The sequence below is a fragment of the Lithobates pipiens genome, unplaced genomic scaffold, assembly GCF_037356315.1.
Source record: "Lithobates pipiens isolate NorthernLeopardFrog02 unplaced genomic scaffold, aLitPip1_a1.2 Scaffold_28, whole genome shotgun sequence".
In the NCBI taxonomy this organism is placed as follows: Eukaryota; Metazoa; Chordata; class Amphibia; order Anura; family Ranidae; genus Lithobates; species Lithobates pipiens.
The window spans coordinates 82,622,353-82,648,561 of NW_027507789.1; the positions used below are offsets into that span (position 1 = coordinate 82,622,353).

Below are 26,209 nucleotides of genomic sequence, written 5' to 3' on the forward strand. Positions count from 1 at the left end.
GCCTATGGCCACATCACTCTGAAAGCACCCAATCTCGTCTGATCTTGGAGGCTAAGAAGAGTCGGGCCTGGTTAGTACCTGGATGGGAGACCACCTGGGATTACCAGTTATTGTAGGCTTTTTTTTATGTTGTTGGCGTTGATTCGTTTTCTTTTTTTTGCTTGTTTCCCAAGGTGACCATCTTGGCATTTGTCAAGAGGGTTGAGAGTGCCCGAAGAGATCACCTATGGCCCCATCACCCTGAAAACGCCCAATCTTGTCTGATCTCGGATGCTAAACAGTGTCGGGCCTGGTTAGTACCTGGATGGGAGACCGCCTGGGAATACCAGGTGCCATAGGCTTCTGTTTTTTTTATTTTTTATTTAGTAGTATGCGACATACAATGCAAAGGCAACTTCACAGAATGTGTGATACAAATAGTTACAAACAAATGATCATATTGCATGGATATCAGAGCCAATGGTAAGAAGTCTGAGGAGAATAGCACGTGTACAGCTTTGCGGTCATATCAAGATGAGATTAAAGCTCCATCTCGTTGGGATCCTCTACCACTTAAAATATTATTGATACTAGCCCTGCTACCCTCGAAGAGTTTAGATATCCATAGATAGGGGAAGAGTATTTTGTAGTAGTCAAATGTCTAACAAATATTTTGAATAGTTGTAGTTCTCCACATTAACTGTCACATTGATATCACCACTGACAACACACCACTTTTTAACAGCACCACAATATGAAAAAAGCACTTTATATGTTTCAAAAGTAGTTGCATTAGCAAAAAATAAAGTCCTGTCTTCTTTACACGCTAGCTTTTCTGTATACATTAATCTCTCTGTGTACACCAGCCACTCAATATAGACTAGCCTCTCTGTCTTCTGTATACAGGTGCCCGTAATCTATATACACTAGCCTGCCTTCTTTTTACAATAGTCTCGGTGTCCCAGCCTCTCTGCATACACTAGCCTCACTGAATTCCCCAGACTGTCTTCTGTATACACAAGCCTATCTGTAAAAAAAAATAGCCGGTCTTCTGCATACTCTAGCCTCTCTGTGTAACACAGTCTCTGGATTCCCTAGCCTACATCTCTGCATACCCAGGACCTTCCTCTGTATAATCTAGCCTATCTGTATACACTAGCCTGTCTTTTGTACAAATTAGCTTCTCTGTAGCCGGTCTTCTGTATACACGAGCCTCACTGTCTACTCTTGGTTGTCTTTTGTATACACTAGCATCTCTTTATACATTAGCTCTCTGTATACCCAAGCCTCTCTGTATACACTAGTCCACCGGTATACACTAGCAAGTCTTCATACACTAGCCTCTCTTTGCAACTCAACTTCTCTCTCTGTATACCTTAGCCTCCATCTCTGCATACCCAGGACGTTCTTCTCTATAATCTAGCCTATGTGTATACACTAGCCGGTCTTCTGTAGACATTAGCCTCCCTGTATAAACTAGCTGGTCTACTGTATACACTAGTCCGTCTGTATACACTAGCAAGCTTGCATACACTAGCCTCTCTGTGTAACCCAGCCTCCATCTCTGCATACCCAGGACGTTCTTCTCTATAATCTAGCCTATTTGTATACACTAGCCTGTCTTTTGTACACATTAGCCTCTCTGTATAAACTAGCCGGTCCTCTGTATACACTAGTCCATCTGTATACACTAGCAAGTATGCGTACTCTAGCCTCTCTCTCTGTATACCTTAGCCTCCATCTCTGCATACCCAGGACGTTCTTCTGTATAATCTAGCCTATCTGTATAATCTAGCCTATCTGTATACACTAGCCTGTCTTTTGTACACATTTGCCTCTCTGTATAAACTAACCGGTCTTCTGTATACACTAGTCCGCCTGTATACACTAGCAAGTATGCATACTCTAGCCTCTCTCTCTGTATACCCTAGCCTCCATCTCTGCATACCCAGGACGTTCTTCTGTATAATCTAGCCTATCTGTATACACTAGCCTGTCTTTTGTACACATTAGCCTCTCTGTATAAACTAGCCGGTCCTCTGTATACACTAGTCCATCTGTATACACTAGCAAGTCTGTGTAACCAAGCCTCTCTCTCTGCATACCCTAGCCTCCATCTCTTGCATAAACCAGGACCTTCTTCTGTATAATCTAGCCTATCTGTATACACTAGCCTGTCTTTTGTACACATTAGCCTCTCTGTGTAAACTAGCCGGTCTACTGTATACACTAGTCCATCTGTATACACTAGCAAGTCTGCATACTCCTGCCTCTCTCTGTAACCCAGCCTCGCTCTCTCTCTCTGTATACCCTAGCCTCCATCTCTGCATACCCAGGACGTTTTTCTGTATAATCTAGCCTATCTGTATAAAGTAGCCTGTCTTTTGTACACATTAACCTCTCTGTATAAACTAGCCGGTCCTCTGTATACACTAGTCCGTCGGTATACACTAGCATCGCTTTATACATTAGCTCTCTGTATACCCAAGCCTCTCTGTATACACTAGTCCACCGGTATACACTAGCAAGTCTGCATACACTAGCCTCTCTTTGTAACCCAACTTCTCTCTCTGCATACCCAGGACGTTCTTCTCTATAATCTAGCCTATTTGTATACACTAGCCTGTCTTTTGTACACATTAGCCTCTCTGTATAAACTAGCCGGTCCTCTGTATACACTAGTCCATCTGTATACACTAGCAAGTATGCGTACTCTAGCCTCTCTCTCTGTATACCTTAGCCTCCATCTCTGCATACCCAGGACGTTCTTCTGTATAATCTAGCCTATCTGTATAATCTAGCCTATCTGTATACACTAGCCATCCATCTCTGCATACCCAGGACGTTCTTCTCTATAATCTAGCCTATTTGTATACACTAGCCTGTCTTTTGTACACATTTGCCTCTCTGTATAAACTAACCGGTCTTCTGTATACACTAGTCCGCCTGTATACACTAGCAAGTATGCATACTCTAGCCTCTCTCTCTGTATACCCTAGCAAGTCTGCATACTACTGCCGCTCTGTGTAACCCAGCCTCACTCTCTCTCTGTATACCCTAGCCTCCATCTCTGCATACCCAGGACGTTCTTTTGTATAATCTAGCCTATCTGTATAAACTAGCCTGTCTTTTGTACACATTAGCCTCTCTATATAAACTAGCCGGTCCTCTGTATACACTAGTCCGTCTGTATACATTAGCAAGTCTGTGTAACCAAGCCTCTCTCTCTGCATACCCTAGCCTCCATCTCTTGCATAACCAGGACCTTCTTATGTATAATCTAGCCTATCTGTATACACTAGCCTGTCTTTTGTACACATTAGCCTCTCTGTATAAACTAGCCGGTCTACTGTATACACTAGTCCATCTGTATACACTAGCAAGTCTGCATACTCCTGCCTCTCTGTGTAACGCAGTCTCTCTCTCTGTATACCCTAGCCTCCATCTCTGCATACCCAGGACGTTCTTCTGTATAATCTAGCCTGTGTTTTGTACACTTTAGCCTCTCTGTATAAACTAGCCGGTCTTCTGCATACACGAGTCTCTCTGTATACCCTTGGATGTCTTTTGTATACACTAGCTGCTCTTTATACATTAGCTCTCTGTATACCCAAGCCTCTCTATACACTAGTCCGTCTGTATACACTAGCAAGTCTGCATACACCAGCCTCTCTGTGTAACCCAGATTCTCTCTCTGCATACCCAAGATGTTCTTCTCTATAATCTAGCCTATTTGTATACACTAGCCTGTCTTTTGCACACATTAGCCTCCCTATATAAACTAGCCGGTCTACTGTATACACTAGTCCGTCTGTATACACTAGAAAGTATGCATACTCTAGCCTCTCTCTCTGTATACCCTAGCCTCCATCTCTGCATACCCAGGACGTTCTTCTGTATAATCTAGCTTATCTGTATACACTAGTGTATACAGACAGACTAGTGTATACAGAGGACCGACTAATGTGTACAAAAGACAGGCTAATGTATACAGATAGGCTAGATTATACAGAAGAACGTCCTGGGTATGCAGAGCGCTCAGCTTCAAGGTATGGCCAACGTGAGTAATATGAGGGACACTCCTCACCCCCGCCCCCACCTACCAGATCTGAGTTTCATCCCCTTGCCCTCTTTGCCCCGGTCATCTGGTGGCAGTTTTATGCACTCCCTGGCCCCCACCCTTTCATAATCCTTACTGACCTTTCTTTCCGCTGCTCACAGGAACACACTGGATGACTTGTCTAATTAACCAACTTGTACAAGACACCGCTATCCTCCTGTCTGACACCGGTCCTCCTTGGAGGCTTTACCCCTCACTGTGTGGGTGGTCCCTGCCTCTCCCTGGATGCTCCACATATACCACAACGACATTGTCAGAGGGGCACCACTTGACAGGACACGGGGCTGTCATTCCGGTGGCATCTCCCATTGGAGGAAGGGATGATGGCCCCAACCCCTTGGCAGCAGGTTCTTTCATGTACAGACCAGGGCGGCTCATCTTCCCTTCTGGAGTCTTCACCTTAGATGGGGGAGTTGCACTTTGGGGGGTCTGAGTGATACCTAATGCGCTGTACTGGAAGGGCTTGACATTCCCGCATATGTGTCCCCTCCCCCTGGATGCGCCCCTTGTCCCCCCCTCTGGCTCCCACCTACTCTTTGCCGACATTGCCTTCTGCAGCTTTCGGGGACCCTGGATGACTTATTTATTGAGCCTATTGGTACGAGACACTGCTTCCCTCCAGGGTGACTCTGGACCCCCCTGGAGGATTTACCCCTTACTGTTTGGGCGGTCCCAGCCTCCCTCTGGATGCTCTACACAGCCCCCGATGGCGATGCAGGAGAGACACTAATTGGCGGGCCCCAGGACTGCTGCTCGGGTGAAGTCTCCCATTGGATGGAGGGATGGTGGCCCTAGCCCCTTGCCTGCCGGATTTTCCATGCACCGACCAGGGCTGCTCCTCTTTCATCTTGATGTGGTGACCATGGAGGGGAGGAGTTGAAATTTATGGGGTCCGGGTGTTTGCTGGTGGGAGTGCGCTAAAGGACTTGACATTTCTGCATGTTTGTCCCCTCTCCTCTGTTTCCCCCTCCCTTCCCTCCCTTACCACCCTTCCCTTCCCTCCTTTCCCTCCCCCTTTCCCCCTTACACTCCCCCTTTCCCCCTTCCACTCCCCCTTTCCCCCCTTCCCTGCCCCTTTTCCCCCCGGGGCGTGGACGGGGGAGAGGGGGTAAGGAGAGGATAATCTGCCAAAGGGAGAAATGCATTTGTTCGGGGACTGCATGTACTTTAGGGGTATGGGACGGGGGTGGTGGATCCCATTCTGTGATGCCTTTTCTGTTGTGACGGGCTCCCTCGTGCATGCCTATGTTTAGGGTGAGCCGAGGAGACCCCTCAGTGCTGACAGTTATATGCTCTACCTCTGTTTTGGTTATACTACTGTTTTTTGTTTCTTTGATGTTACTGATTGTCTTTTATTTGCATACCGGTATCAGACGTGACATTTACCACTGCCGGGACTGGGGGGACTAGGATTCGGGGGCTCCCTCTCCGACCTGTCTACCCAATAACCCAAGTAGGACAGCGCTTTAAACCCAGTGTACATCTGGTAAGCGCTATAGCATAATTGTGCTGTTTTAGTATACCCTTCCTGTACTGTTGAGTGCGGACAACCCTTAATTTCCCTCTCCCCCTGGGGTTGAGGTGCCCGGCCTCTTTTTCCCTTTACCTTTCCTTCCATTTGCCCTTCCTTTCTCCCCCTTAGTTCCCGCCATGCATTACCTACCCAAAACCTACCTTGGTTCAACTTTCTTTGCTTTTCTCTGACGTCCCCCTCCCCTTCCCCCGAGGAGCGATGGGAGACTCAGTCAAGGTCACCTCTCTAAACGTTAAGGGACTGAACTCCCCTGAAAAATGGTGGATCCTCCTGTGAGAACTGAACACATCCTGTACTGATGTGGCCTTTATACAAGAAACACATTTTAAAAATACTAGCCTCCCCTTTCTATGGTCGAGATCCTTCCCTAAGGTCTACCACTCTACTAACCCCTCCTCTCCATTCTGATCTCTAGCAGGCTCCCCTGGGTTCTCCAGGATTCTCTGGTGGACCCTGGGGGCCAATATCTTTTTCTTAGGGGCCACATTGGAGAGCGCCTTTTTACATTTGCCACTGTGTACGCTCCCAATGATCACCAAGACACGTTCCTCAGAACTACCCTGCACAGATTATGTGACTTTCGGGAGGGCCAATTGATATTAGGTGGGGACTTTAATGTCCCCTTTCGCCATCGGTTGATACTTCTGCCTCTTGCTCCTCGCTCCCTTCCCCTCACCTAGGTCTCTATTCTGGCACCTTAATGAGAGCCTCCTCCAGATACCGGAAGTTTTAGCAGATGTGACCAGGGAATTGGACCTTTATTTCCAAGAAAACTAAAGCAGGACTGTGACCCGGGGATAATTTGGGAGGCTCACAAGTCAGTACTCCGCAGGGTACTTATCAGGCACGGGGCGCGCATCAAACGAACACGGAAGGAACAGCTTGCTAATCTGTTTCGTGAACTTGCCTCTGTGGAAGCGAAACATAAACATACCCCCTTACGGACCTTAGAGATTGAATTGGGGACACTCCATACCCATATTGCTGTCCTACTCCATTATAAAGCGAAAGCGGCACTCCAGTTTTGTCGTAAACTGGCGTAGGAGTCAGAGGACAAATGCAGAAAAATCTTAGCCAGGTCGGTAAAGGAGTTGAAATCTGGCTCTTACATACCACAGTTGATAGATGAGAATGGCCAGAGGGCCTCTACCCCAACCCAAATAGTCGAAGTCTTTGAAAAATGTTACTCTGATCTCTACAACCTGCCCGATTCAGGGTCTGGACAGGACAATATAGACAGATATGTAACCGGTTCTGGTCTACCAACCCTCTCATCGGAATCACGGGAGTACTTGGAGGACCCGATCACACTGGAAGAAGTCCAGACGGCCGTGGGACCTCCGAAGGTGGGTAAGGCTCCGGGCCCTGACGGATATACCGCACAATACTTTAAGACCTTCCTCCCTATTTTCGGCCCGCGCTTGGTGAATTTATTTAATACTCTGAGCTCGAATGGGGATTTTCCTGAGGATACCCTTAGAGCCCACATCTCGTTGATACCTAAGGAGGGCAAAGACCCGGGCCTATGTGGGAGCTACAGACCCATTTCCCTCCAAAATTCGGTCCTAAAACTATTCTCTAACTCCTCGCCACGTGATTGGCACATCACTTGTAGTCCCTTATACATATTGACCAGTTAGGTTTTATTCCCACCAGGGAAGATAGGGACAACACCACTAAGGTGCTTACCCTGATCCATAAAGCAAAGTCATCTGGGACCCCTTGTCTTTTCATGAGTACTGATGCCGAGAAGGCTTTTGATCGGGTCAAATGGACATTAATGTTCTCGGTCCTTCGCCATATAGGTCTGAGTGAACGGATGCTGGCATGGATAAGTAAGATATACTCACGTACTTACATTCCACCGGACATCGCACGTACGTTTATGTTGAACTTCCCCCCACCCCTTGTCACTAAGATCCGCAGTTTGCTTCACGGGTGGCATTCTGGCCTCCATTCCTGGTTCAGCAGATGCAATCTCATTAAAATGAACATACTCCCTAAATTTACTTATCTTTTCCAAGCTCTCCCGATCCAGATTCCAGTCCTGTTTTTTAAGCAAGCTCCATCCTTGCTCACTCAATTTAACTGGGCCCACAAAAATCCCAGACTTAAGCGGTCACAGCTGACATTGTCTAAACAACAGGGAGGGTTGGTTCTCCCTAACTTGCGACGCTACTACCTGGCCTCCCATCTGGGGCGTGTATTGGACTGGAATCGAAACAAACTTTCTAAGCTCACTCCCGAATTCCGCTAAGAAGCGCCATGTGGTGCTATAAGTATTTACCCACAGAATTTATGTCACATCTCACTATAGGGGCTTAGTTGAAAGTCAGTCACCTGATCGCTACCCAAAACACACTCACGTCTTTGACTTCCCCCCTATTCCCTATACGTGGCCATCCAACCTTTGAACTGCGGACCCACTTAGAAATTCCAACCTAGTCAATGCGTCTAAATTCATCATTGATGGAAAATGGCCTTCTTTCTCAACCCTAACAGATCCGACAGGGCTTTTCCAACTGCCTTTTTGGAGAGCGGCGCAACGACATCATTTTCTCCATTCCATCCCCAATCTTCAAACGTTCGCCCGCCCTCAGACGGAGTTTGAGACTCTATGCAGGAGCGAAGGCCCTTTGGCCCACATTCTCTCTCAAACAGATTACCCACACTTAACCTGTCTGGCCAACTGGGAAAAGGACCTTAATTGCTAATTTTCCCCAGCACAGAGACAACGCATTATCACTTTGGCTCTCAAAATGTCGCTGTGCACGAAGATACAGGAGACGAATTTTAAACTTCTCACCAGGTGGTATTTGACACCATCAAAGCTGCAGAAATGTTTCCCCTCTTCCTCGAACATATGCTGGAGGTGTGGAGAAGAAGAGGGCACGTTGCTGCACATTTTTTGGTCCTGCCTCAGTTTGGTGGACTTCTGCACAGAGATCCGATGCATGACACAAAAATTCACAGACTTCTCCATCCAGGAAGAGGCTGCATTCTTTCTCTTGCACCATTCACAGATTCCCATTAAGAAGTACAAAAAAATCTATTTTACGGCATGTGATAAATGCGGCGAAATCCTGCATCCCTCTCTATTGGAAAAAATGTTCCCCCCCTTTCATTACTCACTGGCTTAGGAAAATAGAGGACATTAAAAAAAATGGAGGACTTGATCCTCACATCACAAGGTAAACAAGAATTTTTTAAACAAACCTGAGACATCTGGAATACCTTTATATTCTCGCTGGAAGGATGTCGCCTGCTATCGCCTTAGTGCTCTGAGCTTTCCTTGACTGGCCCCTTGGACAGTGGCTGCCATCGTGTCTCGTCCCCTCTTCTCCTTTTCTGATGTTTCAACCCTTCTCTTTTCGGCCTTCCTCCCCTATCTCTCACCCCCTCCACCCCCTCTCTCTTTTGGAAAGAGTGGAAAATTGGGAATGACGGCCCCACACCCCCCTCTGGATGGATTATGCCGGAGGGACCTGGGGTTTGTGTGACCCTGGATCTTGGTACAGTACTTTATCCGTGCCTCGAATCATTGTGATTGATGGAAGGCAGACTCACAGTTGCGAATATATCTGTATCAAGTATTGTTCAGCTGCTTTTTGCTCTGTATTTCTCTGTTGCATTATGTACTCGGGGGACTGTCTTCCCCTATTTGGAGAAAAAATTATATTTGAAAAAAAAAGAAGCCTACGACACCTGGTATTCCCAGGCGGTCTCCCATCCAGGCATTAACCAGGCCGGACCCTGCTTAGCCTCCAAGATCACATGAGATGGAACAGATTCAGGGTGATGTGGCCGTAGCCAATATCTTCAGGCACTCTCAACTCTCTTGACAAACACCAAGATGGTCACCTTGGAAACAAGCAGAAAAAAATAGGTCAATGGCCACAACATAAAAAGAAGCCTACGGCATCTGGAAATCCCAGGCGGTCTCCCATCCAGGTACTAAACTGGTCCCAACCCTGCTTAGCCTCTGAGATCAGATGAGATTGGGCTCTTTCAGGGTGGTGTGGCCGTAGGAGATTTCTTCAGGCACTCTCAACCTTGACTAACGCCAATATGGTCACCTTGGGAAACAAACAAAAAAATCAAGTCAACGCCAACAACATGAGAAGAAGTCTACAGCACCTAGTATTCCCAGGTGGTCTCCCATCCAGGTATTAACAAGGCCCGACCCTGTTTAGTCTCTGAGATCAGACGAGATCTGGTGCTTTCAGGGTTATGTGGCCATAGGCGAGCTCTTCAAGCACTCTCAACCCTCTTGACAAACACCAAGATGGTCACCTTGGTAAACAAAAAAAAAAAAAACAAGTCAACGCCAACAACATAAAAATAAGCCTCCAGCACCTAGTATTCCCAGTTGGTCTCCAATCCAGGTACTAGCAAGGCCCGACCCTGTTTAGCCTCTGAGATCAGAGGAGATCGGGCGCTTTCAGGCTTATGTGCCCATAGGCAATCTCTTTGGGCACTCTCAACCCTCTTGACAAATGCCAAGATAGTCACCTTGGGAAACAAGCGAAAAAAAAAACAGGTCAATGTCAACAACATAAAAAGAAGACTACGGCACCTGGTATTCCAAAGCCATCTCCCATCCAGGGACTAACTAGGCCCAACCCTTCTTAGCCTCAGAGATGAGAAGAGATAGGGCTCTTTCAGGGTGATGCTGCTGTAAGCGAACTCTTTGGGCACTCTCAACCCTCTTGACAAATGCCCAGATGGTCACCTTGGGAAACAAGCGAAAAAAAACAAAAACGAATCAAGGCCAACAACATAAAAAGAAGCCTACAATAACTGGTATTCCCAGGTGGTCTCCCATCCAGGTACTAACCAGGCCTGACTCTTCTTAGCCTCCAAGATCAGACGAGATTGGGTGCTTTCAGAGTGCTCGGACTCTTTCCCCATCACTAATGGGACGAGGCAGGGGTGCCCTCTGTCTCCCCTAATTTTTATTCTGACACTGGAACCACTTATGTGTCACGTTCGGAATGACCCGAATATTACTGGCATATCCAAACCCTCGGCACACCACAAAATTGCGGCGTACGCTGACGATCTAATTTCTTTCGTCTTCAATCCACACATATCGCTTCCCAATATACTCGCGACTCTCCAGCGATACGGCAGCCTATCAAACTATAAAATCAATTGCACCTTTGTCTGTATTGAATATATCGGTCCCGGATGGTGAGGCCAAGAGGCTACGCTCCGCTTTTCCATTCTACTGAGCTGAAAAATCTATACGTTACCTGGGCGTTGACATCGCAGCGGATTTGGCGCAATTGTACCCGCTTAATTTTGTCCCTCTCCTGAATAGACTGAAATCTGATTTGGGAAACTGGCATGCTTTAACACTGACCTGGTTCAGGCGCTGTAATGCATTCAAAATGACGGCCCTCCCGCGGATTTTATACTTGTTCCAGACATTACCGATCCGGTTACCCCCAATTTTTTTCAGACAACTGCAGGTGCTGCTCCGGGACTTTATTTGGCCGCGCAAACCGCCCAGAGCCCGTTTGCAATTGCTTGCCAGACCAAAGGACAAGGGGGGTCTGGGTCTCCCAGATCTGAGACAATACTACAGAGTGACTCTGCTAGCGAGAGTCGTTGATTGGCATTGTAATGGCCAACACAAGCAGTGGATGGAGATGGAGATTGAGGATGGATCCATTCCCCTATTGACCTCCCCGTGGCTCCTGTCCTCCCTACCAAAAGACCTCAGAGGTCACCCCGTAGTGGGAGCTACGTTGGCTGTTGTGCGGAGGTTGTTACGCTGCACACACATTGCTCCCCTGCCGTCACCAATGACTCCGGTTATAGGTAATCCAGACTTCCCACCGGGATTTACCAACAAGAAACTGCAACAGTTGACAGTGGTGGGGAAACAGCGTCTGGGAGAGGTGTGGCCCTCGGGAGGGCTCCCGACCACGCAATCTGTCGCCAAGCTTTCTGACCCTCTGCTTGACTTGTTTAGTGCTTATCAACTTCATCACTTTCTTCTGGCCATACAAAGGGCCCCCTACACTCCTAGAGACCTGACGCCCTATGAATCCATCTGTCACAAAAAGGAACCTGTGCGACACACCCTCTCCCTCCTGTACAACCTATTAAGTAGTCAGGAGGAGGAGTCGACCCCCACCATTTATCCACAAATGGGAGAGGGACTTTGGCATCACATTTACCCCACAATAGATAGGAAAGATCCTGACATTAGTACATAAAGCTTCCATTGCAAACCAATATCAAGAATCAGGATACAAGATAGTCTCACGCTGGTATAGAGTCCCATACCTTCTGAATAAAATGAATAGATCGATCCCGGATGTTTGTTGGAGGTGCAATTCAGATACGGGGACCATGGGACACATTTTCTGGGCATGCCCGGCCTTGAGGAACTTTTGGGTGGAGGTGACCGAGACGATAAAAACTCTCAGAAATGTAGATATTGCAGACAACCCAGCAGCCTGCCTTCTACACTTGACCGAACAGCCTGTTCGAAAATACAAAAAAACACTCCCGATGCAACTACTGAATGCCGCCCGGGCCTGCATTCCCACACTGTGGAGGCAGCCTCAGCCCCCCATCCAAGGTGCTGTGGTATTCCAAAGTCAATCATATTCTCCGGATGGAAGAATTGACCGCCACCCTTCACAACACTGAAGAGGCATTTAGTGTTACATGGAGGCCCTGGAGGTATTTTTCTGGTACTTGAGACTACATTCGGGAGGTGAGCAGCGCCCCTGTCCCAGAAAAAGACTGAACATCTAACGTTTACCTACGTAGGCCATGTCTGCCCTGGGTGGCATCCCCCCCCCTCCCTTTTTGTCTTTATTTTTCTATTTTTCCCCGCCGCCACCCCCCCCCCCCCTCCTCTCTCTCCGTCTTTGCACTCTCTTCTTCCCCCGTCCTCCCTTTTGACTATGCCTTGTCTCCTTACTAGCCTTTGGGACCCAGAAGAGCCCCAGGGTTCTGGACACGACCGGCTCATATTTTACTCTGGTTCACATAGGTCATGATAAGCTGGTTCGCTGTGGTCCCAGTTGCTCTCCATGATTACATTTGTCCGAACAGGGCTGCATTAGTTATACTGTACTACATGTCCGAGGTGGGGTTTCTCTCTTTTCTGCATGAAACTCTAGGACTCCCCTCTGAGAACCTGAGTTATCTGGCTGCCTATTTTTTGTTACCATGTAATTGTGACCCTGGGTCATGCTGTATGGTTGACTGTTATATTTATGTTGTTCTACTTATACTTAATAAAAGAATAAAACAAAACAAAAAAAAATAAGTCAATGCCAACAACTTAAAAAAAGCCTATGGCATCGAAAAATCCCAGGCGTTCTCCCATCCAGGTACTAACCAAGTCCCAACCCTGCTTAGCCTCTGAGATCAAATGAGATTTGGCTCTTTCAGGGTGATGCAGCCATAGTAGATTTTTTCAGGCACGCTCAACCCTCTTGACAAACGCCAAGATGGTCACCTTGGGAAACAAACAAAAAAAAACAAGTCAACGCCAACAACATAAAAAGAAGCCTACCGCACCTAGTATTTCCAGACGGTCTCCCATCCAGGTATTAACAAGGCGCGACCCTTTCTAGCCTCTGAGATCAGCGGAGATTGGGCGCTTTCAGGGTGATGTGCCCATAGGCAATCTCTTTGGGCACTCTCATCCCTCTTGAAAAATGCCAAGATAGTCACCCTGGGAAACAAGCGAAAAAAAACAGGTCAACGCCAACAACATAGAAAGAAGACTACGGCACCTAGTATTCCAAGGCCGTCTCCCATTCAAGTACTAACTAGGCCCAACCCTTCTTAGCCTCTGAGATCAGAAGAGATAGGGTGCTTTCAGGGTGATGCGGCTATAAGCGATCTCTTTAGGCACTCTCAACCCTCTTGACAAATGCCAAGATGATCACTTTGGGAAACAAGCGAAAAAAACAGGTCAACACCAACAACATAAAAATAAGCCTGCGGCATCTGGAAAACCCAGGCGGTCTCCCATCCAGGTACAAACCAGGCCCAACCCTGCTTAGCCTCTGAGACCAAACGAGATTGGGCGCTTTCAGGGTGTTGTGCTCATAGGCAATTTCTTTGTGCACTCTCAACCCTCTGGACACATGCCAAGATGGTCACCTTGGGAAACAAGGGAAAATAAAACAGGTCAACGCCGACAACATAATGAGAAGCCTACGGCACCTGGTATTCCCAAGCTGTCTCCCATCCAGGTACTAACCAGGCCCATTGCTGCTTAGCCTCAGAGATCAGATGAGATTGGACTCTTTCAGGGTGATTTGGCCGTAGGCACTCTCTTTGGGCACTCTGAAGCCTCTTGACAAAGGCCAAGATGGTCACCTTGGGAAACAAGTTAAAAAAAACAGGTCAAAGCCAACAACATAAAAAGAAGCCTACGGCATCCAGTATTCCCAGGCGATCTCCCAATCAAGACACTAACCAGACCAGATCCTTCTATGGCACCTGGTCTTCCCAGGCAGTCTCCCATCCAGGTACAAACCAGGCCTGACGCTGCTTAGCCTCTGAAATCAGACAAGATCGGGTGCTTTCAGGTTGATGTGGCCGTAAGCATTCTCTTCAAGACACGCCCAACCCTCTTGACAAACGCCAAGATGGTCGCCTTGAGAAACAAGCAAAAAAAACAGGTCAAAGCCAACAACATAAAAAGAAGCCTATGGGACGGCTTATCCGGGGGGGTCCGCAGCCCTTCCACCCCAGGATACCAGGGGACGACACCAGCCACCTCCCTTGGCCTGTGCTTCAGAGTGGCCGGGGGTCTGGGATTCCCTCCCTGAGCATGCCCCCCCCTCACGTACTGCAGGCCCCGCAGACCCTAGACCACTGTCGCCACGTCATCACACAGACCGGGACGACCCGGGAGACATGACCACAACACCACCGTATCCTCAGTGGCAACAATACTTACAAGCGATCCCTACTAAAGAGGATTTTAAACAACTGATTGAAGATGTCAAATCCACGTGTCGGGCGGAAATACAAACGCTCCACTCGGGCCTTAAGCACCTTGCGGACAGGGTGGAGATGGCTGAAGAGGAGATACAAGAAACCAAAATTGCGGTCCACAAAACCCAAACGCAAGGGGCTGAACACCACTTGCTCCTGAGAGATATGCAGCGCCATGTGGAGGATTTGGACAATAGGGGGCGCCGGCACAACATCAGAGTACGTGGGGTTCCGGAGTCGGAGGGCCCAGAGGACGCTCAGATTATCTTGCAGGAGCTATTCAACACTCTCCTCGGAGAACCCCCCACTAAATTTATTGAGATGGACAGAGCTCATAGGGCCCTACGCCCCAAAAATGCTACTTCTGGCCCCAGGGACTTTATTTGCAGAGTCAACTCATTCCACCTCAAGGAGGATATCCTGCGACAAGCCCGTTTAGCCCGAGAGGTGTCTTTCCGGAACCACCCAGTGCAACTCTTCCCGGACCTCTCCTGGATTACGCTGCAAAAACGTAGACTTCTCCAACCCTTGCTCCGTACCCTGCAAGAAGCCCAGATCCAGTACCGCTGGGGTTTTCCATTTAGCCTCACTGCCAAACATCAGGGTAAATCGGCCTCCCTGAGATACCCTGAAGATCTGCCGACTTTTTGCGAGGACCTGGGCATCCGCCCACCCAGGCTTCCCGATTGGGACCTCATCGCTACTCAACCCACCCCTCCGACGTTGTGGCAAAAGGTCCCCCCACGCCAACGACCCAGAAACCGGGATACGCAAAACAAACCTAAGAGGCAAGGCCCTGGCTGAAGATCCCGGCCCTTCATCCCCCTTTTTCTCTTTTCCAAGTGACTTTTAACTTTTCTCATCACGGCCTAGTTGGCCCTCCGCGACCTGTTGCCGGTGGAGATGAAGATTTGCAGCGTCCCGGACCGCTTAGCGGCGTAGTGATCAGACGTTGTTTTGCCCTAGTTCTAGTTGCACTCATTACCCTTTCCCCTTTGGTGCCTTTTCAACAATCAACCGCACTTAGGCTGCTGGTTGGGAGATTCGGGAGAGTGGGTTCCCCCTTGCTCTCACGACCCTCCCTCTAACCCCTTTTTTTTTGGGGTTGCTTTTCATTTTTAGTTACTTTATTCATATTATCTATACTTTAGTGATTCTGTTCCTGTTCAAGTTTTTACACATATTAAGCTCCTCTATTCCTCCTTAGGACCTGAATGAGGAGACCTGGACTCCTATGCGGCCGCCAGGCCCAGGCCTTGTGCCCTGGGTCTGGTGGCCCCCTGGGAATCCGCGTAGTCCCGGATAACTTTTTTACCCGGGGCCGTATATTGCCCTTTGTTTGGTCCGGTTATGGGCCCATGTTTTCAATGCAATGCCTCTTTTGTGGTACTAATGTTTTTCTCCCTTCTCTCACTTTCTACTTCCCCCTCTTTTCTCTCCTCTGTCATCCTTCCGCTGCCTGCAGGGATCGGACACGTAGTGGCGGGGCCCTACGACCGGAAAGCGTCTGCTCCTGGCTCCTGGCGGCCCATCCTGGACGTGGTGGTCAGGTAAGATTTACTAAACACAGACCGCTCCCCTACCCCCCCCCACCCCCCCCGGACTTGACTGATGGCTAAGATTCTATCTATGAATGTTCACGGTTTAAATTCAAACAGGAAACGGCATCTGGCACTAAGGGAGTTTAAACAGTCGGGAGCGGATATTATCCTGGTTCAGGAAACGCACTTTGACAGAGGGGGATCTTTTGCCTTCGCCTCCAGGAGCTTTCCGCTTGTGTATCTATCCTCGGGATCCCACAAGAGAGCGGGGGTGGCTGTCCTGATCCGACAAGGAGCACCCTTTACCTATGTTGATCACTACAGCGATCCTCGGGGGGGTTTCCTGATACTTAAGGGTACATGGCAGTCACGGCCGATCACCCTGTGCACGCTATACGCCCCTAATGTCCATCAGCATAGCTTCCTCTCCAGGGTTTTTGCGCGACTATTTAAGGAAGACCACGGTTATTTGGTGGTGGGAGGAGACTTTAACTTGGCTCACTCGGCCACGGCTGATCGGCAGACAGCGCCCACCCGCGTCCCCCCGCCTAGAGCCCTTCGGGATTCGAGGCTTTTTCGGCAACTCACTCGCCGCTATGCATTGTTCGACGCGTGGCGAGCTCTCCGGCCCGGGGATCGGCAGTACACATATTACTCAGCCCCTCACCACATGCACTCTCGAATTGACTATTTTTTCACTAATAATGCTACATTGAGAGCGACGCGTGCCGCATCTATCCTGCCGATCTCCTGGTCGGACCATGCCCCGATCTTACTTACCCTAGATATAGGCCCCCCGATAACCCGGCCATACAATTGGAAGCTGAACACCTTCCTTCTTCAGCACCTTCCCTCTCAATCGGAATTAACCATGACCCTGCGTCAATATTTTGCTGAGAATTTGACCCCAGACGTCCCCCTCTCCACTGTGTGGGAAGCCCATAAGGCGGTGATGCGGGGTAGATGCATTGCGCTTTCCTCGGCCTTGAAGCGAGACGTCGCGGCCACCAAGCTTAACACCGAGAAGGAACTTAGACAGTTAGAGCAGAACCTGCAGGCCTCACCGACGGTACCACTCCTTAGGAAAATTGTTAATTTGCGTACGGTGCTGGCGGACCTGGCGCTTCGCCGCGTCGAGAAGGCCCTTCTGAGGATCAAACAGACATACTATGACAGGGGCAACAAGGCACACTCCCTTCTAGCGCGGAAGCTCAAAGACAAAACCCTTCTCTCTGCCCCACACCAGATAAAAACTAGATCTAATGCGGTTGTCTCCCACCCCAAAGACATAGTTGATACGTTTGCGGGCTTTTACGCAGAGCTCTATAATAGTCCTGACATCCCTAGCACCCCAGTGTCGCTGGAGGTCTCACAGCGTATACAGCAGTATTTGTCCGACAGCGCCATTCCCAAAATTAGAGATTCGGACTTGCTCATTTTGAACAAGCCCGTCACGGAAGACGAAGTGGGAGAGACCATTCAATCCCTCCCCGCACATAAGTCCCCAGGCCCAGACGGGCTGCCCTACGAATATTACAAAGCATTTTCTCCCCTCTTAACCCCGCATATGAGCAGACTCTTTAATGCTTTTCTACAGAAAACACCCGTCCCCCCAGATATGCAACGTTCCTTCCTTACCTTAATCCCCAAACCAGATAAGGACCCAATCCACTGTGCGAATTATAGACCCATTGCGCTGCTGAACGCGGACCTAAAAATTTTTACTAAACTGCTATCTATGCGCCTTAACAAGGTCCTACCCTCTTTGATCCATAAGGACCAGGTGGGCTTTGTCCCCCTCCGACAAGCGGGGGATAACACCCGGAAGGTGATAGACCTGGTCGAGGTGGCGAACAGGGAGGAAGTGCCGTCCCTGCTCCTGAGCTTGGACGCAGAAAAAGCATTTGATAGACTGGGTTGGCCCTTCCTCTTCGCCACTCTGACCCACATAGGGATGGAGGGACCTTTTCTGCGAGCCATACAACATCTTTACACCGACCCGTCTTCTCAAGTGAAGACTCCCTTTGCCACCTCTTCCCCCTTTTCCATCTCCAACGGCACGCGTCAGGGATGCCCGCTGTCACCCCTACTATTTGCCCTCTGTATTGAACCCCTGGCGGCGTCTATCAGGCGGAACCAGGCTATAAGAGGGGTTCCGGTGCGAGGCCAGGAGTTTAAGGTATCACTATTTGCGGACGACGTAATTCTCACTCTTACCCAACCCAGAATATCCCTGCCCAACCTGCACATGGAGCTGGATCGTTACAGTGAGCTATCGGGTTACAAACTTAATGCGTCGAAATCCGAAGCCCTTCCGATTAACATTCCACCGTTGGAGGTGGAACACCTACGATCCAACTTCCCCTACCATTGGAGGTCCACCTCCCTTCGATACCTGGGGGTAAACATCACCCCAACCTATACCTCCCTTTATCAGGCAAACTACCCATCCCTCTATGGAGATATTAGGCGTCTCGTGCTAAAGTGGCGGAAACACCAGATATCTCTGCTTGGTAGAATAGCCTCTGTGAAGATGGTTATCCTCCCGAAACTCCTCTACCTTTTTCAGACCCTCCCCATTCCAGTCCCCTCCTCTCACCTGAAAAAATTGCAAAGGGACCTACTTCGATTTGTATGGAATTATAAAAGGCACAGGATACCTCGTTCGGTCATGACCGCCTCCAAATCGGATGGGGGGTTAGCGTTCCCGGACCTAGTCAGATATTATCAGGCTGCCCAACTCCGCGCGGTCGCCTCCTGGACTACCCAGAGGCCCCACAATCGTTGGTCGGAAATTGAATCCCGGTGGTTGGCCCCTACACACCCTAATAGTATGCTCTGGAGTGCGGCGGCAGCGATCCCTCAGTCCCAATTGTTGGGCCCTATGTCCCACCTGCAGAACCTATGGCGTAGGTCTTCCAAGGCATTTGCCCTGACCTCAGCTAAATCGCTCCTGACCTCTTTTATATCCAACCCTCTAGTGCCAGATAGCCTATCTCGCCAGATGCAACACCCCTGGTCCTCCCGGAACCTTTTCCAGCTGAGATCTCTGGTGGATCCCAGATCTAGGAGACTACTGACTTACACTGAACTCCAATCCCGGTTTGACCTCCCCCGGCAGAGCTTCTATAGTTACTTGCAAATCCGTCACTTTGCCCAGACCATATCCTCTGACCTCCGTTTCTCCCCGCCTACCATGTTTGAAATAGTAATCTCATCAGGTACGGCACAGAAGGGGATGATATCGGATATTTATAAAATAATTAACGCCTTTCCTATGGGCCCTAACGGCAAACATGCATACATGCTTAAATGGGAGGAGGCTCTGGGTGAAGTGTTCACGGAGGAGCAATGGCGGATGATTTGGTCGCAGGCATCCAAGAGCTCCATGTGTACGCTCTACAGGGAGAACGCATACAAAATACTGTTCTTCTGGTACATGACCCCGGACGTCCTGCACGCTATTTACCCTTCTACAACAGACCGGTGCTGGCGATGTGTGGGACATAAGGGCACCCTCTTGCATATATACTGGCAATGCCCTCGTATAGTCCCTTTCTGGACGGAAGTCCGTACGCTCTTGGCCACTATCCTGGACCAACCCCTGGACTTACACCCAAAGCACTTTTTACTGGGAGTCCCTTTCCCCAAATTGTCCAAATCCCTACAGAAACTATCCCGCCACATCCTGACCGCAGCGAGGTGTCTGGTTGCTCTCCACTGGAAAAAAACACACCCCCCTACCCCGGACGCATTATACGCCCGCATCAGAGATGTGGAGCTTATGGAGCGGATGACCGCCAGGATACAGGACCGGCTGGAAGCACACGACGCAGTCTGGAACCACTGGAATCTTAAGGACGATCGACCCTGACAGGCAAGCGGAAGTTTTCGGATGACTACCCACCCATACCCCCTCCCTTTCCTCTCTATCTTTCTTTCTATCCTTAGGTACCCCTTTCCTCTCTCTTTCTATCCATCTTCTTTCTTTTTCCCTTCTTCCTTTCTCTTATGCCTTTTATTCTTCCAGACCCCCCCCCCCCCCTTGAGGGGGGGTGTTTGTTTGGATTAAAGTGTATTATAAGTGTCTTATATTATTCGCTACCACACGTATCCTCGGATTGCAACCCTGGTTTGGCGGTTAAGTCTAGAGGATAGATCTATTGCTGGATGGACTGTATCCCTGTTTTACATGTGTTGCAGAACATGCTGTCTGTGAATAGCTATACCTGGCCTGGCTGGTACCTGCTTCAGGTGGCTGTATTATGTAGGCCAATATGCTTTTGTGGTATGTTCTCCCCTGTAATTTTTCTGATCCCCTTTTTTTCCGCTCCCCCAATGCTGAACTGAAGTGTTTGACGTGTAATGTTTCACTTTAAAATAATAAAAAGTTATTTGACAAAAAAAAAAAAAAGAAGCCTATGGGCTTACAGCGGACCCTAAGAGATGGGACCCACTAGCTCTGTCATGGTTCGGACGCTGTAATATGAACGAAATGCCACGACATCTGTATCTACTACAAGCCTTACCTATCAAAATACCCCAGACTTTCTTTCATGCGGTTCGCTCAATCTTTATCAAGTTCCTCTGGCGCGGAAAACATATGCGTATTGGTAGGGCAATGCTGTTGCGACCGAAATTGCGGGGAGGTATTGGCTTCCCGGACCCTGCTCTATATTACACAGCGACGCACATGACACCGGTGGTTGACTGGTGCTGGTGTTCTGCCATATACTGTCCGGCCATGATATAGTGTCTGCGCCGTACTGCGCATGCCCAGTACGGAGCAGACGAAGCTTCGGAAAATCTCCGAAGCCGAACGGTAGCCCCACCATCCAAGCGGACATAGGGTTGTGAATATTAGAGGGCCCCTCGCAGGCGAGCTTCGCTCGCCACGCTTCGGGCTCGGCCTCACTGCGCTCGGCTCTTTTATATTCTTACTCTATGTCCACTTGGATAGTGGGGATAGAACCTGGACTCAGTGCGCAGGCGCCGTTCATGCTCGGCAATTTTCGGAATCTGTGTTGCTGTGTACTGCGCATGCGCAGCACACAGCGGACACTATCCGATGGGGGACCATATGTGATAAGACACCGGCATGGGGAACTGAAGCTAAGGGTCAAGCTAGAGCAGGAGATGGTGCGGGTTCCACTGACTGGTCTGCCTTGGGCGGGGAGGCCATTGGAGCCCTGTGTGACTACTCACCCGTTAATTGGCCCCTCGCTCGCCGAGATGGATAGTTTTTTTCACCTTTCCCACCTGACTAACTTTCCTTCTCCTATGACCCCAATTATTGGACATCCTAGATTCCCTCCGGGCCTGTCTGACCAGGCCTTTACCAGGCAAGCCCCCCGAAAGGGCTTCTGAGAGCAGCCCTATTTCTTGGACCCACGGGCTTGATTCCCATGGGGACCATACTGCTAGAGCAAGTACCTGTTGCATTGGATAGCTGGAGAGCTAGACAGCTAATCCATTTCCTCGGATCACTACCTAACCATTCGTTCTTCTCTAGACAATTCCACCCCTTCGAGGAACTTTGCCTGGATGATGGCCCAGTTCGTGGTTTCCTCTCTAGGTCCTACCAAATCCTGACAGACGCACAATCCTCCACGGATCCACCCTTCCTAGCTAAATGGAAAAGGGACTTACAAACTACATTCTCCAAACCACAGAAGGACAGAATACTCTTTTTCGCCTATAAGTCGTCACTCTGCAGTAAATATCAGGAGATCTCATATAAGCTGATCACACGCTGGTATCGTACACCGGTGGTGTTGGCCAAAATATTCCCCGGTCAATCTGACCGCTGCTGTCGCTGTGGGCAACAGGCTGGCACCATTCTCCACATTTTCTGGGAATGCCCTAAATTACAAACATTCTGGCAGCCTGTCCTGAGACTCATCCACAAGTTCACAGACATTTCCTTAGCCAATGATCCCACAGCAGTTCTTCTCAATCTAACTCCTATGTCGAGAAAGCGTTATCATAAGTCCTTACTTAAACATCTCCTCAATGCAGCTAGGGCCTGTATCCCAAGTCAGTGGAAAGAGCAATCTGCTCCAATGGTGACCCAGTGGTTCGCAAGGGTAAATGATATTGAACGAATGGAAGACCTGACTGCCACAATGAGGGATAAAACGGAGGAGCATGGGAACAGATGGTTCTACTGGACCCAGTTTTCGCTTTTCGGAAGAATACCTCCGCGAGACATAGTAAGCTCATGGTGATCGTTGGAGATCGCTGTTCCAAACGTTGGACAGCTGATGAGCTGGTGAGCCGAGGGTGTCTCTTGCTCCCTGGGAGGGGACCCCATCCTATCCACTCTACCCACGACACCCCCTTACCCCTTCTTTTCCTTTTCTGCCATTTCCTTCCCCAATCTTCTCTTTCCCCTTCTCCCTCCTTTCAGTTCTACTATTTCCCTTCTTAACTCAAAAAAGGGAAAAGAAAATGGTATGTTCCGACCCCATTTGACTACTACACAATACTCTTCCCCTATCTATGGATATCTAAACTCTTCGAGGATAGCAGGGCTAGTATCAATAATATTTTAAGTGGTAGAGGATCCCAACGAGATGGAGCTTTAATCTCATCTTGATATGACCGCAAAGCTGTACACATGCTATTCTCCTCTGACTTCTTACCATTGGCTCTGATATCCATGCAATATGATCATTTGTTTGTAACTATTTGTATCACACATTCTGTGAAGTTGCCTTTGCATTGTATGTTGCATACTACTAAATAAAAAAATAAAAAAAGAAGCCTATGGCACCTGGTATTCCCAGGCAGTCTCCCATCCAGGTACTGTTTAGCGTACTGTTTAGCATCCGAGATCAGACGAGATTGGGTGCTTTCAGGGTGATGGGGCCATAGGTAATCTCTTCGGGCACTCTCAACCCTCTTGACATACGCCAAGATGGTCACCTTGGGAAACAAGTGAAAAAAAAAACAGGTCAAGGCCAACAACATAAAAAGAAGCCTACAGCACCTAGTATTCCCAGGTGGTCTCCAATCCAGGTACTAGCAAGGCCCAACCCTGTTTAGCTTCTGAGATCAGAGGAGATCGGGTGCTTTCAGGGTTATGTGCCCATAGGCAATCTCTTTGGGCATTCTCAACCCTCTTGACAAATGCCAAGATAGTCACCTTGAGATACAAGCGATAAAAAACAGGTCAATGTCAACAACATAAAAAGAAGAATACGGCACCTGGTATTCCAACGCCATCTCCCATCCAGGTACTAACTAGGCCCAACCCTTCTTAGCCTCAGAGAAGAGAAGAGATAGGGCTCTTTCAGGGTGATGCTGCTGTAAGCGATCTCTTTGGGCACTCTCAACCCTCTTGACAAATGCCAAGATGGTCACCTTGGGAAACAAGCAAAAAAAAAAAAAACGAATCAACGCCAACAACATAAAAAGAAGCCTACAATAACTGGTATTCCCTGGTGGTCTCCCATCCAGGTACTAACCAGGCCCGACTCTTCTTAGCCTCCAAGATCAGACGAGATTGGGTGCTTTCAGAGTGATGTGGCCATAGGCAAACTCTTCAGGCACTCTCAACCCTCTTGACAAACACCAAGATGGTCACTTTGGGAAACAAGCGAAAAAAAAACAGGTCAACGCCAACAACATAAAAAGAAGTCTACGACACCTGGTATTCCCAGGCGGTTTCCCATCCAGGTACTAACAAGGCCCGACTCTTCTTAGGCTCCAACATCAAACGAGATCGGGTGCTTTCAGGGTGATGTGCCCGTAGGCAATCTCTTCAGGCACTTTCAACCCTCTTGACAAAAGCCAAGATGGTCACCTTGGGAAACAAGTGGAAAAAAAAACAGGTCAAGGCCAACAACATAAAAGGAAGCCTACAGCACCTAGTATTCCCAGGTGGTCTCCAATCCAGGTACTAGCAAGGCCCAACCCTGTTTACCTTCTGAGATCAGAGGAGATCGGGCGCTTTCAGGGTTATGTGCCCATAGGCAATCTCTTTGGGCATTCTCAACCCTCTTGACAAATGCCAAGATAGTCACCTTGAGACACAAGCGAAAAAAAACAGGTCAATTTCAACAACATAAAAAGAAGAATACGGCACCTGGTATTCCAACGCCATCTCCCATCCAGGTACCCACTAGGCCCAACCCTTCTTAGCCTCAGAGAAGAGAAGAGATAGGGCTCTTTCAGGGTGATGCTGCTGTAAGTGATCTCTTTGGGCACTCTCAACCCTCTTGTCAAATGCCAAGATGGTCACCTTGGGAAACAAGCAAAAAAAAAAAAAACGAATCAACGCCAACAACATAAAAAGAAGCCTACAATAACTGGTATTCCCAGGTGGTCTCCCATCCAGGTACTAACCAGGCCCGACTCTTCTTAGCCTCCAAGATCAGACGAGATTGGGTGCTTTCAGAGTGATGTGGCCATGGGCAATCTCTTCAGGCACTCTCAACCCATCTTGGCCTTTGTCAAGAGGCTTCAGAGTGCCCAAAGAGAGTGCCTACGGCCAAATCACTATACTATATATCTATATCTATAATAATAAATAATATTTTTAGTTATTATATATAAGATACTATATAGGTGATTTGGTCGTAGGCACTCTCTTTGGGCACTCTGAAGCCTCTTGACAAAGGCCAAGATGGTCACCTTGGGAAACAAGCTAAAAAAAACAGGTCAAAGCCAACAACATAAAAAGAAGCCTACGGCATCCAGTATTCCCAGGCGATCTCCCAATCAAGACACTAACCAGGGTGGGCGTGACCTAGGCATGAAGGAGTGAGGACGCTCTTTTCCGGAGCTCCCGGTCCGTGACCCCTCCACACCCCTTTACCACAGTCTGGTCGCATATTTCGGCATCGCCGACATCCCCGCGCTTCGGCGGAACACAGCCAGCCGAGCGGGGTCCGCCGCTGCTGCCATGGACAGGTACTTGGTCCCGCTGCAGCCTCCGGCCTCCACGCCGGATCCAGTCAAGATGGCGCCCGCGGCCTCCGGCGCTCCAGGACACGCGGTACAGAGGGAAGGTGAGCAGACTGCTATGCAGGGACACGACATGCCCCCGTTCTCCCCGCCTAGTGACTTGTCCCCGTGTCTCCCCCGCTCACTGTCCATGGCCTCGCTTGACAGCCCGGACCATAGCGGCCTGCCACCCTGGTTCCCTCACAACTCCCAACTGTCCCAGAGACCCTCCCGCAGTGGAAGCCTCATCCCAGGACCGAATGGCCGGGCTGCTCTTACCTCAGACACACAGGGGGACCCACCGCTGCCACCAGCACCGGCATTATTGGGGGACAAGGCCATCCTAGCTTTACTCCAAAACCTTCCCACTAAAGCAGACTTTAGCTGTATGGCAGCCAGGATTGAAACGACCTTGCGACATGAAATCGCAGGGGTCAAACGTGACGTGTCGGCTACGAACGAGCGGGTGACCACCCTGGCATCGGATGTGACCTCCCTGACCACTGATGTTTCTGGCCTGCAAGCCGCACATGATACCCTTGCTGAAAGAGTCACACAGTTGCAACTCCTAGTGGATGACCTTGAGAATCGCAACCGCAGACGCAACATCAGGATCAGAGACTTGCCCGAAGCCGCTGGCCAGGCAGACCTCAAAGCCACAGTTACAGCTATATTTAACGCCTGTCTGGACCGCGCTGCTGACACAGTAATAGCCATTGATAGAGTCCACAGGACCCTGGGCCCCAGGAGCCCCACAGAGAACCGGCCACGTGACGTTTTATGCTGTCTCCACAATTACTCAGTTAGGGAGGATGTCCTGCAAGCGGCGTGGCGCAAAGGCAGCATTGATTTTGACGGGGCCCAAGTCACCCTTCTGCCAGATGTATCCCGCAAGACCCTCCAGATGAGACGCTGTCTGCGACCCCTTCTGGAACACCTAACTGAACGGAGGATTCCATACAAGTGGGGCCATCCGTTTCACCTTATAGTGCGCAAAAATGGGAGGCCCCTTGCGCTACGACACCCTTCGGAGGTCCCGTCCTTTCTGGAGGCTTTGGGCCTGCCCTCGGTTCAGGTCCCCGACTGGTTGGCTCCTGTTGACCC

The 26,209-nt window shown here is 49.3% G+C and overlaps 9 pseudogenes; 2 read left to right on the forward strand and 7 right to left on the reverse strand.

Annotated features, from left to right (window-relative positions):
* Positions 1-119, forward strand: LOC143937500 (5S ribosomal RNA; annotated as a pseudogene).
* A 103-nt stretch (positions 120-222) lies between these two features.
* LOC143937457 (5S ribosomal RNA) lies at positions 223-341 on the forward strand (annotated as a pseudogene).
* A 9,202-nt stretch (positions 342-9,543) lies between these two features.
* On the reverse strand, positions 9,544-9,663 carry LOC143936588 (5S ribosomal RNA; annotated as a pseudogene).
* A 95-nt stretch (positions 9,664-9,758) lies between these two features.
* LOC143936488 (5S ribosomal RNA) lies at positions 9,759-9,877 on the reverse strand (annotated as a pseudogene).
* Positions 9,878-13,823: 3,946 nt separating this feature from the next.
* LOC143937041 (5S ribosomal RNA) lies at positions 13,824-13,942 on the reverse strand (annotated as a pseudogene).
* Positions 13,943-23,135: 9,193 nt separating this feature from the next.
* Positions 23,136-23,254, reverse strand: LOC143937750 (5S ribosomal RNA; annotated as a pseudogene).
* Positions 23,255-23,576: 322 nt separating this feature from the next.
* LOC143937258 (5S ribosomal RNA) lies at positions 23,577-23,695 on the reverse strand (annotated as a pseudogene).
* Positions 23,696-24,015: 320 nt separating this feature from the next.
* On the reverse strand, positions 24,016-24,134 carry LOC143936671 (5S ribosomal RNA; annotated as a pseudogene).
* Positions 24,135-24,456: 322 nt separating this feature from the next.
* LOC143937357 (5S ribosomal RNA) lies at positions 24,457-24,575 on the reverse strand (annotated as a pseudogene).
* Positions 24,576-26,209: the final 1,634 nt, after the last annotated feature.